The sequence below is a fragment of the Marmota flaviventris genome, chromosome 10, assembly GCF_047511675.1.
Source record: "Marmota flaviventris isolate mMarFla1 chromosome 10, mMarFla1.hap1, whole genome shotgun sequence".
Lineage (NCBI taxonomy): Eukaryota > Metazoa > Chordata > Mammalia > Rodentia > Sciuridae > Marmota > Marmota flaviventris.
In genome coordinates, this window is record NC_092507.1 from 64,701,197 (window position 1) to 64,720,163 (window position 18,967).

Consider the following 18,967-nt stretch of genomic DNA (forward strand, 5'->3'; position numbering starts at 1 on the left):
GTATCTGTCTGGATATCAGTTTGATTTTTTTTTTTAATTTAAAATGTATTAATCTCCCCCACCAAAAAAAAAAAATGCCTCTTCTGGATGTGTATTTCACAATCTAATATGATGTTGTCTGATGGATTTAATTCACAGGCTAGTGATCCAAGTTGAAAAAAAATGGGGGATGGCTAATACTCACAGATGCCTTTATGAACGTTTAGGAAAACCAGAGATGATTTGCCTTCAGTTAAGGAAGAGTGAAAATTACTACAAAACACACATACAAAAATTAATTATATTCTTCTTCCTTCTCCAACTTTTTTTCTATCAACTTATTGGAGTTAAAAACCAGAGCTCAAGAAAAAGAGAACAATAAACTGATGAAGTGTTCTGGGGTTGTCCAACCAGGCTCTCGGTAACAGAGAAAAGCTGATCAAAAGTCAAAGCTAGGACTGAGCTATAGCTCCATTGCTCAGTTGGTGAAGTGCTTGCCTTGCATGCACAAGGCCCTGGGTTCAATCCCCAGCACCACAAATAACAACAACAACAACAATAATATAATAGCTTCCCTATTTGATTAGAAGTGAAAACAGGTTGCTGAGTGTGGTGGTGCACGCCTGTAACCCCAGCGGCTCAGGAGGCTGAAGGATCGTGAATTCAAAGCCAGCCTCAGCAACTTGGCCAGACACTTAGCAACTCAGGGAGACCCTGTCTCTAAATAAAATACAAAAAAGGGCTGGGGATGTGATGTGGCTCAGTGGCTAAGCGCCCCTGGGTTCAATCCCTGATACAAAAAAAAAAAAAAAAAAAAAAAAAGTAGGTAGAAAAATGAGAGAAGTGGGTCTCGGGCAAACAGGTTGTAAGGAAGCAGTCTAGGGATGATCATTCTAGCATCATTCCTTTCCCATGGGACAGGCAGCCTCACTTCTCTGGGCCCTGCTGTAGGTGGAGGCAGGCCCAAGGTTGGGGATCAGTTCAGGCACTCATGGCCGGGCAACAGGCAAGTTCTGGCGGAAAGTTGGCAGCCACCGCCCGCTCGCTCGCCTTTCAGGACTCTCCACCCTTCTCTGGGTGATACGGTGGGGGTGGGGGGGTGGGGGAACTGGCCTTGTGTTTTGGAACAGCTGCAGCCGGCGCTGGGCCCGTCTGGAATGCGGGAACAGGCTGCGCACCAGGACTTTTATGGAAACTTGCTGCTGGGGACGGCGGCGGCGGTGGCGGCAGCCAGAGGGCTCCCAGCGACTGGAGTAGCAGTGGCTGCGGTCAGAACTCCCAGACCCCTACCCACACACAAGCGCCGGACGCGCACAATCTCTCCGCACTCAAAGAGGACCTAAGCTTGTCACCAGTTCCTGAAGGGTAAGAGGGTTTGGGGTAACGTGGAATGGGGGTGGTGAAGACCGAGGTGTCGGGTCCCCTGGCGCTTGTGGAAGCAGCGGCAGCAAAGAGGCGCTCCGGGCGCCCAGGCTCCAGGCCGGCTCCGCTGCAGCACTAGAGCGCACCGGGTTCCATCCAGCTGTAAGTAGGCTTCGGTTTCCGGCCAGAAGGCTGCGACCCTCGGGGCTGCGTCTTGTGGGCTCGGGTTGGCCTCGCCATCTCGGTGTTCCTGCCTCTGGCTTCTGATTGCGATTCCCTGCTCCCCTCCCTTGCTTCTTCTCTGCCTTGCCTTGTCGGTCGTGTTTTGGATGCTCTCCTGTACTACTGCAGGAAAAGAGTGGGTGCCTGTCCCCTTGCTTGTCCCTTTGGGGTCCGAGAGGATAAAGTTCACTGCGATCCCCCGCCACGCGCCCCAGCGGTCTACGTCTCCACCAGCAGTGCCATTATTTAAGAATCATTCCTGATCGGCCCCTATGGAGGCTGGGAATGAAATATGTGATTTAACAGCCTATCATCTCCAAAACTGTTTTTTTGTTGTTGTTGGTGGTGGGGGATGGTGGGTTTTTTTTTTTTTTAAGTCTAACCGACGTGGGATGCTGGAGATCGAGCAAATAGAGCTCAAAGTTGAAGAGAAGAATGTAGTAACCTCTTGAGAAGTCCCTTGTCTATATATGCATTTGATAACGCCAACTGGTCTTTGTAAACTGGAAACGTTCTATAAATACTAAAGATTTATTATTATTGGCATTTGCAAGAAAAGTAATCAAATTGAGTGTTTAGTTGGTTATTGCAATGACTTCAAGATATTTATTTTATATTTATTAAAGGCTACAACGTGAACAAAGAGTTGGGAGAGAGAGATAACACGGTAAAAATAGCATTAGGATATGTCCTAACAAAATGTCTGTCCTTGAGAAAGAGGCAGGTGGAGAAAAGAAGTAAACCATAGAAAGAAGTTAGTTATCTGACCAAAGCGATGAGAACATCATTCATCAGCTAAATTTTGTTAATGAGTTCATATAATACGGGCCCACTGGTCTTCGAGTCATAACATAAGTATGTGGTGGATACTGTGATTAAATAATTTTGAGTATTTAAACCAACTTAGTCACACATTATTGAGTGGACCGCATAATTTGCACCCCTAAAATCCTTTTATGGGTTAAATTGTTGCCATAAGGAAACTTGAAATATAGATATCTGAAGTTCTTTTGAGTTTTAGAGTATTGCTAAGGGAAAAAAAAATGTGTAATCAAATGAAGGAAAGGGTTTTTAGAGGAAGGTATATTTTGTATAAATGAACTTTGATTATTGATGTAACTGGTTTAAGCTTCTTCTTCCTCACAGCTATTAGCACCTATTTCTGAAGGTATTTTATATTTTGGTGATGCTTCCATGAATAATTTTTTGAAATAGTGTGAAGTTCTTTATTCTACCTGCCAACAACTCATTTAAAGAGCCCTAAGCAAAAACCACAACAAAATTATTTTAAATCCAGTTTTCCTTTATATGGTTACTGATGTAATCCAGTTTTAATTGGCAATTTTCACTTTCAAATCCATTTTCAATTAAAATAGTGAGTAGCAATTTTTCCTGCTCACTTTAAAATGAGAATCTGTGCTATTTTTGAAAATTTGACATGTAAGGCAGATCATTGTCAAAATGTATGTCATCTTGAGATGACTATATTTAGCACCAACAAAGGAATGCATTATCTAGGTTTTTGAACAGTATTTTTCCCCTAAAATTTCACTTGAAGTATTTAGGTTAAGGTTTTACTCATGAATAAAATGAAAACTAAATATGTATGTTTGGAAGAGAATTGGGGATTGAGATTGCTTACAACCAAAGTGGCATGGAATAATATACTTTGTTCATTAAAAAAATTAAACTGTTATTTTGAAAAGCCCTAGAATAAAAAAAAATATTCAAATATACATGAGAGGGGCCTAGCATGTGCGAAGCACTAGGTTCGATTCTCAGCACCATACAAATACAATAAAGGTCCATCAACAACTAAAAAAATTTTTTTTAATAAAAATAAACATGAGAGTTGTATATAGGAGATGGGCAGTTGTCTAAAAGTTTTTGCAGAAAAGAGATCTTTTAGCATATTTTATAATTTTGTACATCACACACAAAAAATCATACACACAAAAAAATCTTGGTAGTTTATAATTCAGAGGGAGAATGACTTACAAACATTTCTTAACAATTTCACGTATTTCTTTTCTTATTTATTCAATCTGTAGTTCATATCACCTGTGAAGTTTCCTTCATGGTCTCTCTTCTGATTTTCTAATTGCATAGTTACATATTACACATATTTGAAATTGTTATATTTTATTCTTTTACATAAATATTCAATGTTTAGTTTGACTTAATCTATGGTCCTGTACTTGTGTGTGTGTATATGTGTGTGTATATGTATGACTTGTGCTGTGGATTGAACCCAGGGCTTGTGCATGCTAAGCAAATGCTCCAACACTTGTATATATTTTGTACATTCTAGGGTAGGCAGATTTCATATACATATATATATATATATATATATATATACACACACACACACACACATACATACACACATATACATATATACATACATATACATATATATACACATACACACACACACACATATATTTTCTTAAGTTGTAGATGGTCACAATATCTTTATTTTTATGTGGTGCTGGGGATTGAACCCAGGGTCTCACACATGCAAGGCAGGTGCTCTACCACTGAGCTACAGCCCCAGCCCTAGGGTAAGCAGATTTTAACCCAGAAATTTACCTTAACTCGTAGTTATTACTTGTGTTATAAAGTTAATACAACTATATTATACTTATGGTTAAAATTTATGCATAACATGGGGCTGGGATTGTGGCTCGGCGGTAGAGTGCTCCCTTAACATGGGCAGGACCTGGGTTCAATTCTCAGCACCACATTAAAAAAAAAAAAAAGGCATTGTGTTGTGTTCATCTACAAAAAAAAAAAAAAAAAGATTCATTCTCTCTCTCTCTCCCCCCCCCACCCCTCTCTCTCTCTTTCTCCCCTAAAAAAATTATGCAGAACATAAAAAGGTGTTCTCATAATCTGACACTTCTGTTGTTAGTATTTTCTAGTCTTTTCTGCTTACAAAGGATTTTTTCCGCTTGTATTGTCATATCTCAATGAAAGCATCTTGGAAAGCATCTGATGTAGTAGCTTCCATCTAGTAAGTGCTCAACAGTTCAACAGATTCTTTATTCCTCCTTTTTTTTTTTCCCTCCAGACATCTCTTCCTCTTTGTTCTCAAATTAGAAGATAATTGGGTGGGACTCCATAGGTAGGTTTTGAGGTTAGTGAGATTTGCTCCCGCCTTCCTCTCTGTGCTCCTTTCCTATCCTTTCTTCCTCTTTGATTCTTTCTTTTTCTGATCAAATTGGGTCTCCCCTTTGTCCCTTTCCATTTTCTCACTGTGTTCCATTCATTTAGATAATGGAACCACAAATTGAAAATCAAAAGAAATTTCTAAGCCATAGAAATGCCTAAATATTGGTACTTTTTACATTAAAATATGGATTTACATTCTGTCTTGAAAAACTGGAAAATCTGGGCAAAATTGGGGCAACATTTCTACATAGTAGCAACACTTTGGAACCAAGCAGTGGTTGCCCTAGACAGGGTATACATTCTCCATTTGACATAGTCTCCATGATCCCCTATTGTTTTACAACTAATCATACTCATTTATGTTACCTTCAGTTGCATTACATAGCATTTATATTACCTGGCCCTAGACACTTGAATATGCAGTTCCCTGATCTGGTATGTATTAGGGCAAGTCTGAAGGAAGGATGATATGATAGAAAGTCTGCTGGGCTTAGAACTGGGTGCTTGTACCTTACATGTTTTTGTGACTCCTAGAGCTTGCTATAAATAGAAGTTAAGTACTTATTTACCATTCTTCTGCCTCCTTACCCCACTGACTTGTTTGGAGACACAGGTCTAGGTCTTCTAATTCCCAGCTATGTTTTTCAGTGAAAGATCATCTTCCACTTTGTAGAGAGGCTGAAGAGGCCCAGACTCCTCCAGCAGTTATCACGGCCATTTGCTTGGAAAGACAACTTCCTGAAGCCCCAGGTTACTGATTGTTTGTCTATGATATTTAGAATAACCCGCCCCCTTTTATCTTCTACTATTATTTAGTTAGCTATCATGAGCCTTCCTTTTGTAGATGTCAATCATATCTTATTTGGGCTGTTTTAGATCCACAGTTTTTCTGTTATTTGTCATTCATCAAATATAAATTGAGCTTGTACTTGATATTGTGTGAAACACTAAGGATACTGAGAGGATTGAGCAATTCTTATCTTTCAGGGCTCATAGTATGGTGAATATACTTTGAAAAGTATCATATATAGTTTTATGAAAGCAAATATTATATATAATTGTTAGAGAAGAATGTCAAAGCAGGTTGAAAGTAAGATTCTTGGTTTTCAGTGAGGAATTGTGTATTGGTAGGAAGGAAAATTCTCACTATTTCAATAGGTAAAATTAGATCTTATTTCATATTTTTAAGTTGTGATGAAGTTTATGAAGGATTTTCCAATTTTTTTTAGTTGCTGATGGACCTTTATTTTATTTATTTATATGCGGTGCTGAGAATCGAACCCAGAGCCTCACATACGTCACGAAAGTGAGCTACCTCTGAGTCACAGCCCCACCCCCTATGATGGGTTTTGTAGCTTAATTTTTAAAGAATAAAGTTGCAACTTTGTTAAATAGATACAGTGAAGTTATATTTATGTTTCTTGCACAAGTAAAAAATGATAAAAAATTAGGATTGCATTTTATGAAGCTATAAACAATTTGTTGTTTATTCCAAAGACTGTAAGAATTAGGTTTTAACATTTACTTGAAGTACATAGTTAAGTGTTTGAATTAAACCTTTCTTAAAAGTTGAGATGAAGAATTTGCTTGAGTTCAATGGAATACAGATTTAATGTGCAAAAGAACTGAACAGACACTTCACAGAAGAAGAAATACGAATGGTCAACAAATATATGAAAAATGTTCAAAAATCACTAGCAATTACAGAAATGCAAATTAAAACTACACTGAGATTTTATCTCTTTCCAGTCAGAATGGCAATTATCAAGAAGACAGATAACAATGTTGGCGAGGATGTGGGGAGAAAGGTACATTCATACATTGCTGGTGGGACTAAAAATTGGTGAAACCACTGGGAAAAGCAGTATGCGGATTCCTCAAAAAACTTGAAACGGAACCATCATTTGACCCAGTTATCCCACTCCTCAGTTTATACCCAAAGAACTTAAAATCAGCATACTATAGTGATACAGCCATATCAATGTTCATAGCAGCTCAATTCACAATAGCTAATCTATGGATCCAACATAGGTGCCCTTTAACAGATAAATGGATAAAGAAAATATGAGATATATATATATGAATATTATTCAGCCTTAAATAAGAATGAAATTGGGCTGTGGTTGTGACTCAGCAGTAGAGCGCTCGCCTAGCACGTGCAAGGGCCTGGGTTCGATCCTCAGCACCACATAAAAATAAACAAATAAAGATATTGAGTCCAACTACAACTAAAAAATAAATTTTAAAAAAAGAAGAAGAATGAAATTATGGTATTTGCCAGTAAATGGATAGAACTGGAGGTTATTATGCTAAGTGAAATAAGCCAATCCCCAAAATTAAAGACTGAATGTTCTCTCTGATATGTGGATGGTGACTCAAAATAGGTGAGGAGAGGGGCATTGGAGGTTCACCAGATTGGACAGGGGGGAGTAGGGGGAATGGTGGGGGGATGGGAAGGGGAAAGGCAGTAGAATGAATTGGACATAACTTTCCTATGTTCATATATGAATACACGACCAATGTAACTACATATCATGTACAATCACAAAAATGGGAAATTATATTCCATGATATATGGTATGTCAAAATACGTTTTACTGCCAGGCGTGATGGTGCATGCCTGTAATCCCAGCTGCTCAGGGAGGCTGAGGCAGGAGGATCACGTGTTCAAAGCCAGCCTCAGCAAAACAAGGCACTAAGCAACTCAGTGAGACCCTGTCTTTAAATAAAATACTAAATAGGGCTGGAGATGTGGCTCAGTTCTTGAGTGCCCCTGAGTTCAATCCCCAGTGCCAAAAACAACAATAACAAAAATTCTATTGTCATGTATAACTAAAAAGAACAAATAAAAATATATTTCAAATTTTTAAAAATGCAGATTTAAAACAGTCACTATCTTGACAATTCTATTCTCCTTGCAAAAGGAGATAATAATACAGTGAAACAGCTATTTTAAATAATAGAGAGCTATGATTTCAAATTCTTTTGATTCTTGCATTATTTGCTATTCTTGAAATATTTCAATTGCATATCTAAAAAGTGAAGGGAAATTAATAAAAATTATGAAAATTAGAAGTTAAACATAGATGTAAAGAAATTCTATAACTGAATCATTAACATGCATATTTTAAGAAAAATTTGTTATGGATGGCAGTGCTCAGTGGTAAAATATGTACTTAGTATGAATGTGGCCTTGGGTTCAATCCCCAGTAGCCTCCCAAAAATATGTTATATTTACTGTTACATTCTACTATTAGACTTATTCTCTCATGGCTTGACTTCATATCTTAATATCTTACCTGGAAATTATTTTATTCTAGAAACATTTTATCAAGCAATTAAGTCATTTTTAAAAACTTCTCAAAGCCTATTTTTCATAAGTACAATGAAAATTGATACCAACATTAATATTGCCATTGAGCATGTTATTTACATATGTGTAATGTTTCATGTACTTAAAATAGGTAATAATATTGAATGACAGAGTGACTAAGTTAAGAAACCTGGAATCTAGTTCCTTGTTCCACTACTCAGCAGCTTGTAACCTTGGATAAGTCGTTGAATATCTTTCTGCCTCTCATTTCTTTATATGGTAAATGAAGGGGTTGAATTGTTGAACTAGATGATTTGTAAGGTTCTTAGAAAATGAGTTCTAAAATTCCATGATTCTTAATCTATGCACAACCAGACCCAAAATTTAATTTTGCAAGGGAAGGTACTGGAAATTGAACCCAGGGGATCTTTGCCACTGAGCTACATTCTGGGCCCATTTTTTATTTTGAGATAGGGTCTTGCTAAGTTGCTCAGGGCCTCACTAAATTGCTGAGGCTGGTCTTGAACTTGTGATCCTCCTGCCTCAATCTCCCAAGTCTCTGGGATGACAGGTGCAAGCCACCATGCCTGGCCTCAAATAAATTTTGGCAGGCAATAAAACCTGTTCAAAACAGTTCATTTTCTGACTTAAACATACTTTTAAATTTAATCTCAATGGTAACCCATTTGGCTCCAACTAGAAATCTTGTTTTTTAGGGGGGTTCTTTTCTTTTTTTTTTTTTTTTTTTATTGCTTTTGTGATACTAGAGATTGAATCCAGAGACACACTGGCACTAAGCTACACTCTCAGCGCCGCCTCCCCATTTTTTTCTAATTTCTTTAATTTTGAGAGAGGGACTCACTAAGTTGCTGAGGTTTTCTAATTTCTTTAATTTTGAGAGAGGGTTTCACTAAGTTGCCTCAGCCTCCCCAGTCACTGGGAGTACAGGTTACAGGTGTATAACCGAAGAACGAACCCAGAGGGGTTAAACCACTAAGCCACATCCCAAGCCCCTTCCCCCTCACCTTTTTTTTTTTTTTTTTTTTTTGAGACAGGGTCTTGCTAAATTGCTGAAGCTGGTCTTGGAACTTGCATCCTTCTGTCTCAGCCTCCCAAGTCCCTGGGATTATAAGCATGCACCATGACACCCAGCTTGGGTTCATTCTTTTTTTTTTTTTTAGTTGCAGATGGATACAATACCTTTATTTTTTATGGGGTGCTGAGGATCGAATTCAGTGTTTCACAATGTGTGAAGTGAGCACTCTACCACTGATCTATAACCCCAGTCCTTGGGTTCATTCTTGGCAGTAGTTATCTCCTCACTTCTATCCCTTCAAATCAAATTGATCAAAGTTCTTTCTATAGTGTCCCCACTACAACGTAAGTTTCACAAAGGGACTTTGTCTTTTTGTTCACTTTCATATCCCTAGAGCCTAGGATAGTTGCCTGGCATATAGTAGGAGATTAATAAATTTGTTAATATGGGTCGCCATGTCCTTTCAATTCCACTCCTAAAATGTCTATTCTGACTTTTCATTCCTAATGCTACTATCATAATTCAGTTCCTTGCCTTCTCTTGCCAAGATCATTGTATTTGCTCTCCTCTTACTAGCCTTTCCCCATTTTACTCCATTCTCTGCGCTGCTAGAACAGTCTTTTATTTTTTACCCTCCTAGAATACATACAGATTAACTCATGCTCCGGCTTAAAAAATCTTTGTTGCAGGCTGGTCTAGCATGTGTGAGGCACTGGGTTTGATTCTCATCACTGCATATAAATAAATGAATGAAATAAAAGTCAATCAACATCTTAAAAATATTTTAAAGAAATCTTTGCACCCATTGCCTATAGTATCAAGTCTAAAGTTTTTATTATTATGGCATTCAGCAATCTTTCTAGCCAGTGCCCAGCCTATATTTCACATTTAGCTATAATCATTGGACAATTCATAGCTCCACAAACTTGCAAATTCTCAGGCATTAGTAGTTTTGTTAATATTGGTTCTTCTGTTTATGTGCCTAACTTCCTTTTCTACTTTGTGAAATCCTACTTATTCTTTAACTCATGTCATCATCTCTTTGAAACCTTTTTAACTGAATCCATTCCTTAACCACACTGTACTCTTTTCCATGTTTCTATAGCTCTGCTATAATATTGCTATTATAGCACCTAAGACTTTGTATTATAACAATCAGTTGTGGTCCTGTCTATTTTTCTCACCAAAGATACTTGATTTATAATAAGGGTTTATCTCTTATTCATTTTTATTCATAAGGGCATAATGTTTGGCACATGGTAGATTCTTCTCAGAAAGATACTGTCTTATAAAGATCTAATCTGTCAAATTTGAAAAAAATGCAACTCTTTTGATAAATCACATACAGCCTATATTAGTATTGCAATATTTCCTATAAACTCTGGTGAATATTTTACCTTCATTTAACATGAATATTTAATATGATAGACTAGCTTACTAAATCCATTTATCATCCCATCTTTTATCATCCTTAACTGTGACCAAACTCTTATTGATGAACCACATTCAACCTTACCCTTTGGTTAGTGTTTAATTATATTTCTGTCTTTCTTTCATGTGTGTGCAGACATTAACCTTATTATTATTATTTTTTCTTTTTTGGCACTCAACTGCTAAGTCACATCCCCAGCCCTATTTTGTATTTTATTAGAGACAGGGTCTCACTGAGCTGCTTAGTGCCTCGATGTTGCTGAGGCTAGCTTTGAACTCTCGATTCTCCTGTCTCAGCTGCTGGGATTACAAAGGTATGCGCCACCATGACTGGCTTAATTTTATTCTTTTTTAAAATATTTTTTTTAGTTGTAGATAGACAATATCTTTATTTATTTTTACGTGGTGCTGAGGAACGAACCCAGTGCCTCACGTGTGCAAGGCGGGCACTCTACCACTGAGCTACAGCCCTACCCCTGAGCTATAGCCCCAGCCCAATTTTATTCTTTTTTTTTTTTTTTCAATGTTTATAGCAGCAAAATTTATAATAGCTAATTTGTGAAACCAGGCTAGATGCTCTTCAATAGATGAGTGGATTAAGAAACTGTGGTATATATACACAATGGAATATTATTCAGCATAAAAAGAGAATAAAATTAGGACATTTGCAGATAGATGGCTGCAGATGGAGAATATTATGCTAAATGAAGTAAGCCAATTTCCCAAAAAAGCAAAAGTCAGATGTTTTTTTCTTATATTAGAATGCTGATCCACAAAGGGGATGGGGGAGAGCATGGGAGGAATAGCAGAACTTTAGATAAGGCAAAGGGGATACATGGAAAGGGAAGGGGCATGGGGGTAAGAAAGATGGTGAAATGAGATGGGCATCATTACCCTAAGGACATGTATAAAGACACAAATGGTGTGACACTACTTTATGTACAACCCATGGAAAATTGTACTCTATGTGTACTAGGAACTGAAATACATTCTGCTGTGATATATAACAAAGAAGAATGAATAAATAATTTTTAAAAATGTCCTAGGAAGGGCTGGGGTGGCTCAAGTGGTAGCGCGCTCGCCTGGCATGCGTACGGCCTGGGTTCGATTCTCAGCACCACATACATACAAAGATGTTGTGTCCGCCAAGAACTTAGAGGTGAAAAATTTGCCACATAGGTGCATGTCTGTGGTTTGGATACTCAATACAGCCAAATATCAATATGTGTGTGTGTTGCTTCTTTTTGAAGTTTAAAAACCATTTTTGTCTTTCTAGAGGACCCGGTGTTCTCTTGAGGACCTCAAGGCACCAGAGATAGAGGGAGGCACAGGCTGCTCAGAATCACCTAGGCCTTTTTCCAAATTTTATTCTTGATGACAATTCATCTAGTCTGCCTGAGCTTTCATTTAGAAGTGCAGGTGGGACTGAATTGTTATGTTGCTGCTGCCCCTTTAAGGTGGCCAAGAACATTGCATGTGCCTACTCAGAAGAAAAATTATTTAACACTAGCTTCAAAAAAAACCTATGAGATTTCAGATATAAAATCTTTTGGCTTCTTATACTGAGTTTAAGAAATTGTTAAACTGATTTTCACTTTGCATTCTAAAATACTGTGAATAAATGTATAGTGTAACCACTTCCTTTCTAGCATGACAAACTTGATCTGATAGGATGTTCTTGTCTGTAATTCAGCAGATCTCAAATGTTCTTTTAGAACTCTTGGGAGTTCACCTGAGTGTGGTGGGGCATGCTTGTAATTCCAGCTATTCAATGACTTGGGAGGCTAAAACAGGAAGACCACAAGTTCAAAGCCAGCCTCAGCAATTTACCAAGACCCTGAGCTGGGGCTATGGCTCAATGGTAGAGCATTTGCCTAACACACTGAGGCCCTGGATTCAATTCCTAGTACCTCCAAAAATAAATAAAATAATAATGATGATGATGATGATGATGTCATTACTTATCAAAGCCTTAAGCAGCTTAGTGAGACCTTGTCTCAAACCCAAAACATAAAAAGGGCTGAGGATGTAGTTCAGTAGTAAAAGTTTCTGAGTTCAATCTTCAGAACCAAACAAAACCCTGGGAGTCCCCTGGACCCTTTAAGAATCAATGAAGTCCTTCCTTCTCCAAATATATATCTGTATGATATTATGTTTTCTTTGTAGATTTAATTCAAAACAATATATTGCAATAGTTTGAATGTAGAAGCAGATAAAGCCAGAATTAAAGAGACTTATTAAAATGTAAAACAGTGCCGCTCTCTCTGATTAATTTTTTTTGGAAAATATAGTTATTTTTCATAAAATCTTTTCATGTTTATAACAATGAGGTTTGCTATTTTTATATTTTTAGGATAAAAGGTCTATTATTTTATTTTTATATAATAGCAATGAGCAATCCAAAAATAAAAATTTTAAATGATACTACTATTGTTATTTTAAAGTTTCTAATACATTACATATCTACAAAAATAATTCATATAAGTAAAATTTGTCTAGGATCCTCAGTAATAGGCCCACACCTTAGCCCTGCACCCCCCAAATTTGAAGCCCCCTCTTGTAATTCGTAGCTTTTCTTTCAGAAGGCACATTTTTTTTTAACATCACACAGTTTATTTTTCTATGTGTTTATAAACTTTCACATTATCTAATTAAACATTTTATAAACTAAAAGTGTAATAAGTCTTATTATACTTTTGTAATTATATTTTATCTCATCTAGACTTTGACCTCTATGAGAACAGGTATTTTACCCTATTCATCATTATATTATGTAGTACTGTATCTAGAAGACAGAAAGATGGTCAAAATGTATCTTTTGTGGTATCAGGCATTAACAGGGGCACTCTCCACTGAGCTACATCCCCAACCTTTTTTATTTTTTGTCTAAGTTTCCCAGGCCTCAAACTTGCAATCCTTCTACCTCACCTTCCCAAGTAGCAGAAATTACAGGTGTGTGCCACAGTGGCTGGAAATAAATGTTTCTCAAATTAATATTTATCCATTTTAACTAATTTAATCTCTGCTCATTTATTATTTTTTTAATATTTGTTTTTCAGTTGTAGTTGGACACAATACCTTTTTTTTTTTTTTTACTTATTTATTTATTTTTATGTGTGCTGAGGATCCAACCCATGGCCTCACACTTGTTAGGCGAGTGCTCTACCACTGAGCCACAACCCCAGCCTTCATTTATTCTTAATTCTATCATACTTACCTGCTTTAGATTGATGAAATAATAGGCAAACTAACTAGTGTATGTGACATATAGGAGTTCAATTGTTAGTTTTCCAACCTTTTCTTTTATACAGTGTAGACAGCAACTCTAGGCTTTTTTTTTTTTTTTTTTGGTACCAGGGATTGAATCCCGGAACACTTTACCACTGAGCCACATCCCTGACTCTTTTTTTGTATTTTATTTAGAGACAGTGTCTTGCTGAGCTGCTTAGAGCCTCACCAAGTTGCTGAGGATGCCTTTGAACTTGCATTCCTTCTAATCTTTTTAAAAATGTATTGTAGATCCTTACATTTTACTTATATGTGTAAGTTTTCACTACTTTATTAATGACTTCATCAGATAATAACTTGTCATCTGGGTAAGTACTGAGCGGGTATGGGGATTTCACCTAGCTGCAATTTACTACTGAGCTACATCCCCAACCCTTTTTAAAATTTTTTAGACAGAGTCTCACTAAGGGTCTTGCTAAGTTACTGAGGCATACCTATAACTTCACCTCCTGTGTCAGTCTCCTGAGCTGCTGGAATTACAGGCAAATGCCACTGCACCTGGCTTCAACTTTAAGTAAATGGTTACACTAAAGTCATTTCAAGAGAAAATGGAAGGCACTGGTGGGGACATAATTCTGAATGGATAGGAGGATGTACCTCATATTATAGCCTAGGATGTGGTAGGAACAGCTGGAATATAAAGTATGATTTAAGCCATCTTTAAAGATATATTGCGCTGAAATAAGTGTTGCATAAAACAAAAAAAAACATTTTGTATTGCTTAAGACAGTGGAGAAAGCTGATTATTGTTGAAGCTTGGTGATGGATATATGGGTGTTTATTAGAGTAGTCTCTTTAATTTTGCATGTCTGAAAATTTCCATAATAAAAAGGTAAAGAAAGTAGATTTGGCTGATACATCTAAGATGTTGAATATTATAATTTTTTAAAATGTATATACTAGGACTGGGGATTTAGCTCAGTGGTAGAGGCTTGTCTAGCTAGACAAAGGGTTCAATTCCCAGCACCAAAAAAATATATATATACACACACACACACGAGATAAACCTAAAAACCTAAGTACAGATAGAAGTCTTTTAGATACTAAAGAGAGAGGTGGTGAAAATTCATGACAATGATTGAAACTGCATATGCCATTTATTTTGATTTTTTTCATAATATACATTTTACCAATATAATTATAATCATTTACATTGTTTTTTGTTTCTTTTTTTGGAGCGGGGATGCTGGAGATTGAACTCAAAGGACTCAACCCCTGAGCCACAACCCCAGCCCTATTTTGTATTTTATTTAGAGACAGGGTCTCCCTGAATTGCTTAGTGCATCGCTTTTTCTGAGGCTGGCTTGGAACTCAATATTCTCCTGCCTCAGCAGCCTCAGGCACTGGGATTCCAGGCTTGTGTCACCACACCGAGCAACATTTTTGACATCTATTATGTTCAAGGTACAGTCCCTAGTTGACTGATCTAAGAGAGGGAGACACTTTTGGGAGAGTTCTGAATGATAGTGTCTGTCTAGAAGAGAAAGCATTATGAAGTGATATGTAGAAAGACTAGTAGGGGACAGAAAGCCAGGGGAAAAAGATGAACTGTGCTCACAAGTGATGTGATTATCTGTGTATGTAGAAAATCTGATGGAATCTTAAAAAACAAAAACAACAACAACAACAAAAAAAAACAGAAATAAGTGAACTACTTTAGTAGAGTTTCAGTATATAATATCACAATACAAAAATTGTAGTTCTATATATTAGCAACAATCAATCACCATTGAAATTTTTCAAAAAGCATTTATTGTAGTGCAGTGGTTTGAATGTGGTTTGTCAACCCAATGTTCTTGTGTTAGAGGCTTGGTCCTCAGTGATGTGGTAGAGGTGATGTATTTGGGCCAGTTGGGAGGTCCTTAGGTCACTGGGAGTATGCCCTAAAAAAAAAGGATTAGTAGTTCTCATGGGACCCTGAGTTATTTTTGGCAGAGTAGGTTGTTTAAAAGCCTAAACCTGATCCTTGAATTGCTCACTGGCTTCCTGTCTTGTGATGTTATCTCTCACTCTTACACGTGCTTCTGCCATGATACCATCTACTATTAGGACCTCACCAGAGACAGAACCAGTGGGGCCACCAGATCTTGGACTTTCAGCCTCCACAACTATAAGCTAAATAAGTTCCTTTTTTTATACCCAGCTTCAGGTATTTTGTCACAGTGATTAAAAATGGACTAATACAAGTAGCATCGACCAATATTAGTTTATGGAGAAATTTGGCAGAAAGATGTGGAAGACCTGCATATTGAAAAGTACAAATCTGTCTACAGATTCAATGCAATCTCAATAAAAATCCTAGCAGTTATTTTTTTTTTCTCTGCTGTGCAACACACTTCAGTTCCAGCAGCCTAATGACACAGAGGCCAGGCAATGGTTCGGGGTCACAGTTGGCTCTAGCATAGGACACTATAAGAGGCCCAGGGGGATGGGCCTCCTAGCAAGATATTTTGTGGACATTGAGCAACTGATTCTATAGTTTATGTAGAGAGGGGGAAAGATCCAAAATAATCAACACAATTTTTTTTTTTTTTTTTTTGTGTGTGTGTGTGTGATACTGGGATTGAACCCAAGGACACTTTGCCACTAAGCCACATGCTCTGTCCTTTTTTAGATTTTTTTTTTTTTTTTTTTTTGAGACAGGGTCTCACTAATTTGCTGAGGTTGGCCTTGAACTTGCAATCCTCCTGCCTCCACCTCCCAAATCCTTCAGATTATAGGCATGTATGACAGCATCCAGCTCTAACATAGTCTTTAAGGAGAACAACAAAGCTATAGGACTGATATCACTGGACTTAAAGATATACAGTAGTCTCTTCTTATCTGCAAGGGATATGCTCCAAGACCCCAGCAGATCTCTGAGACCACAGATAGTACTGAACCTTATACACAGTATGGTTTTTCCTTTACATATATGTCTGTGATATAGCTTAATTTATGTTAGACACTATAAGAGGCTAACAATGATAACAAATAATAAACTGAATGATGATAATAATATACTATAAAAAAAGTTATGTGAATTGGGTCTCTTTCAAATTCGCTTATTGTTCTCTATTTCCCTTCTTGTGATGATGTGAGATATGATGCCTACATGGTGAGATGAAATGAGGTGAATAATGTAGGCATTGTGATGCAGCATTGGGCTACTACACAAGGGTAACTTGAACACAAGCACTGAGATACTGCAATAGTCGATGTGATAATCCAGACAGCTACTGAGTGACTAACAAATGGTAGTGTAATGTATATATACTGTGGATATGCTGGACAAAAGAATGATTCATATCTTGAGCAGAATGCAGTAGGACAGCACAAGATTTCATCATGCTACTCAGAATGACATATAATTTAAAACTTATAAGTTATTTATTTCTGGAATTTTCCATTTAATATGTTCAGATGGTGGTTGACTATGGATAACTGAAACTGTGGAAGGTGAAACTGCAGGTAAGGGGGAAATGTTGAACTATAAAGCCACAGTAACCAAGACAGTATGGCATTGATGAAACAATATACAAATAGATCTTTGGACAGAATAAAATTTTCAGAAATAGACCCACATAAATATATTTGACTTATCTTTGACAAAGGAGAAAAATCAATACAAAGGAGAAAAGACTGTCTTTTCCATAAATGGTGCTGGAACAACTGGATATCCACATGCAAAAAAAAAAAAAAAAAGACTCTGGCCACAGACCTTATACCCTTCACAAAACTTAACTCAAAATAGATGTAAAACACAGAACTATAAAACCCCTAGAAGAAGGTGGGTGTGATAGCACATATCTATAATCCCAACGGCTTGGGAGGCTGAGGCAGGAGGATTGCAAGTTCAAAGCCAGCCTCAGCACAAGTGAGGTGCTAAGCAACTCAGTGAGACCCTGTCTCTAAATAAAACACAAAATAGGACTGGGGATGTGGCCCAGTGGCAAGTGCCCCTGAGTTCAATCCTTGGTACCAAAAAAAAAAAAACAACCCTAGAAGATAATTACATAGGCAAGTCTAGATGACCTCCAGTTTGGTATTGTCTTTTTAGATATAATACCAAAGGTACAATCTGTGAAAGAAAGAACCAATAAGCTGGACTTCTGTAAAATTTAAAATTTCTACTATGTGAAGAATGAATCATCAGAGAGAAAGAGAGAAGTAGTAGCTTAATATTGCATCACAATGTATACATTATTCACCTCACTTCATCTCATCATGTAACTATTGTATAGACTGGGAGAAAATATTTGCAAACGGTATATCAGAGAAAAGACTGTTATCTAAAGTATACAAAGAACTCTTCAGACTCAACAATAAGAACACAGCCTGACTAAAAAAATCAGCCAAAAACCTTACGGAGACCCACTAAAGAAAATACACAAATTGCAAATAAGGATATGAAAAGATGCTTAACACACATGTCATCAGAAAGATGCCAACTAAAATGACAATGAGATACCATTCTGCACTATTAGAATGGTTGAAATCCAGAACACTTAGAACCTGAAGCATGAGAAAGGATGTAGGGCAACATGAATTTTCATTTTATTTATTATTGCCAAAATTTGGAAGCAACTAAAATGCTGTTCAGTAGAAAGATGGATAAATAAAATGGTACATCCAGACAAGAATATAGAGCACCTGCTTAACACATATAAGACATTGCATTTGATCTCATAAAAATAAATAAATAAAATAAAGTTATTATGTCCATCTACAACTAAAAATAATTAAAAAAGAACTATCAAGTCGTTTCGTAGTGGAAACTTAAATGCATATTACTCAGTGATAGAAATCAATATGAGGGCTGGGGTTGTGGCTCAGCAGTAGAGCGCTCACCTTGCACATGTGAGACCCTGGGTTCGATCCTCAGCACCACATAAAAATAAATAAGTGAAATAAAGGTATTGTGTCCAACTACAACTAAAAAATAAATATTAAAAAAAAGAAAGAAATCAATATGAGGGGAGAAGGATGTAGCTCAATGGTAGCGCACTTGCCTAGCACGTGTGAGGCTCTGAGTTAAATCACAGGGCTGCAAGGGAAAAAACGGTTTTGGAATGTGAGACACCATGGGTTTGACCTCCAGCACCACAACCTCTTCAACCACTCCGAAAAAGAAGAAAAAGAAAAAGCAGTAGCAGCAGATGTCAAACTGTAAAATACAATAG

General features: G+C 37.1%; 1 protein-coding gene and 1 non-coding gene across 5 annotated transcripts in view; one reads left to right on the forward strand and one right to left on the reverse strand.

Annotated features, from left to right (window-relative positions):
* Window positions 1–1,210: 1,210 nt before the first annotated feature.
* Nexn (nexilin F-actin binding protein) overlaps window positions 1,211–18,967 on the forward strand; it is a 44,187-nt gene continuing 26,430 nt past the window's right edge. For 2 of the 4 annotated variants that reach the window (XM_071618753.1, XM_071618750.1), the window contains exons 1-2: window positions 1,211–1,344; window positions 17,208–17,255. The gene's annotated coding sequence lies outside the window, so the exon portion shown is untranslated. Of the gene's footprint in view, window positions 1,345–10,767; window positions 10,832–17,207; window positions 17,256–18,967 lie in introns of those variants that run through there. The other 2 variants (XM_071618751.1, XM_071618752.1) reach the window with 2 other exon arrangements.
* Window positions 16,127–16,259, reverse strand: LOC114092705 (small nucleolar RNA SNORA42/SNORA80 family). Its single transcript, XR_003582785.1, has one exon. It is a non-coding gene; the product is annotated as a small nucleolar RNA SNORA42/SNORA80 family (small nucleolar RNA).